Source organism: Montipora foliosa, chromosome 9, assembly GCF_036669935.1.
Source record: "Montipora foliosa isolate CH-2021 chromosome 9, ASM3666993v2, whole genome shotgun sequence".
Taxonomy (NCBI): domain Eukaryota; kingdom Metazoa; phylum Cnidaria; class Anthozoa; order Scleractinia; family Acroporidae; genus Montipora; species Montipora foliosa.
Window position 1 is genome coordinate 23,322,628 of NC_090877.1, and position 2,517 is coordinate 23,325,144.

The following is a 2,517-nucleotide window of genomic DNA, read 5'->3' on the forward strand; positions in this document are numbered from 1 at the left end:
AGTGATCTCCCTTGCTAGTAATACGATGAAATGTGGATGACCTCGGTACGTTGGTACCCAAATACGTTCCTGCAAGTTTCCTCCTTTTTCTGCTGTTATAAAATAGACGTCTCAGCCTTTTCTCTGTAATTCTGCTTGGTTCTCGGGCACGTCTATGTCGATGCTCACGCAAATCAAAACAAAAGTAAACAACTTTTGCTTATCGACACCTGTATTTCTCCTTCGGAATGAAGTCTATATTATCATTGAGAATCAAATAACTGTACAGCCTTTCAAACTACATCAAAGTTATTTTCTAAAGAGCTGATCACATTTTCCACTGATGACATAAAATCTTGTGAAACTAGAACAGAACTGTACACACAAGATGACAGTGAACACGATCGCAAATATGGCTATTTGAACAAAGGATATAAGCTAGACCATTACAAGAAACAAACTGTTTAACAATGAAAAAGAAAAAAACGTAAGAGACAAAAAACGTATCTCCGTAGTCAATGGTACACTGAGCGGGAGGCTGTTTGTTCGCGGTGAATATGGTACAAGCGTGAGGCCATTTGTTCGCTGTGCCAATGTTTTTACTTTGTCTTCAGAAGATTCCAATATAGCGTCCATTTGTTTGTGGAGTTATTTTCTTTGTCGCTGTCATCTTTAGAGTAGTTCTCAATAAGGTACCCGCTGCCTATTAAAGAATTAGTGTTTTGACTTGTATCACTTTCAATAGTTGCGTCCATTTCAGTTACATTCGAGTATATTCTTGTTTCATTCAGTTCGCGGAACGACCCGTTTCGAAGCTGACGCTTGACATCTTTTAGTGTGGGTCTACCGCGAAAAGCGTATGCCTTTCTTTGTATGTGCTTTGAGCGCCCCAAGAACAAATCGATTAAGCCAACGCAATGCCGATCTTCAGTAATCCAAACAACGCATCACAGAGCTCTTCATGGTCTTGGATTACGTGGTTTGCTTTAAATAACCAAAGTAAACAGCGCCACGTGGCTTCTATTGTGCATTGCCCAATCAAAACACCGCCACGTGCTTTCTATTGTGCATTGTCCAATCAAATACGGCCACGTTTTTCTATTGTGCATTTTGCTGCACAGGAAAAAAAAAAAACTGAAATCTAACGTCTTTTATAACTCGAGCCCCTACGGGGCCCGAGTAATTATTCCTCGTTCTTACATGCACTGGCGAGCCAGACGAGCCGGTAAATATATGAACCCAACACTTAACGAAAACAACTTATACTTCGTTCTTTGATCGACTGCCGAGCCAAACGAGCCGCTAAATATATGAACCCAACACTTAACGCTCATATATGAAATCAACACTTAATGCTCCTAATTTTTCCCACTGCCGAGCCGAACGAGCCGGCTCGTTTGGACCATGGTCAAAAGTGGCCCTGCATTCTGTAGTTGCTCCGGCCCCTCCACAGCAGTTCCAAAGCCATTACCAAGAAAACCAATTGATTTTGTCAGCGATTTTCATGTAGAAGGCAAAACATGGTTTATGCATGATCATGAAGTTCGGCACATGAAACGTTTGACGTCTGAAATCAAAGCCGATCCATGGCCATGCTAAAGCCGAATTCCCGTCTAGGCCAGGCGAAGAGAACGCCTGAGCCATTCCAAGTTAAAATAGCCGTTCTTAATTGATTCAAACGTCGAACTTTTCCTGTATAAAGTTCGGGTCATGAAAAGTATGGCGTTTGAGTCGGGCCTTATTGTCTTCAAAAATGACAAATTATTTAATGTAAGCTTATGTAGAATTCAAACCTTTTACATGCACCTTCAAGTCCCAAATTTGTCAGGCAAGGATATTTAATTTGGCTTAAGTGCTTTAACAAAATGGTATGTTTTTCACAAGAATAATGAAGCTTTAGATCAAATGGTTTGGTATTAGAGTGCTCTCGCCGCAAATGACATGATGACATAAAGCAGAAAGCTTCAGCTGTCATGTAAACTATAGTAGAGCGGTTTTCAATTGAGTGTCGAAAGTAATTAGCGAATTGCTTTGGTTTTGCATTTACTTCACTCAGTGATTGGTTCAAAGTTCTCGCGCCATGTTTTCAACCAATCAGAATTGAAACCAAAACCAATTGTGGCTCGTGCGTGCACATTTTCCCGCGCTTTGTGTCAGCTACGTGTAATTACTTCGAGTTTTGATTGGTTTACTGGATTGTCTCCGTCCTTTTTGATTGGCCAAAGTAATTACTTTTGTTTTGGTTTTACGACGCTCATTTGAAAACCGCTCTATTCAATGCAAATAGTATGTTAATGCCTGCATGAGACTGTTATTATCGGCGTTTAAAGAAAAGAGAGCCAAAGTTTGACGAGTCTGCTTTTCAAACACTTACATTATAACAGAAGTGACATTGTCTGACACTTGTAGAGTGCAGACCCCAAACTAACTGTAACTCACAGTTATTGAAAGCTAACCGTTTTAGTTAAAATGGGTGTTTAAAATCGCTATTTGTAGGCAGTCTGCAGTTGTCTAACACCTTAGAAATAATCAGCTTTA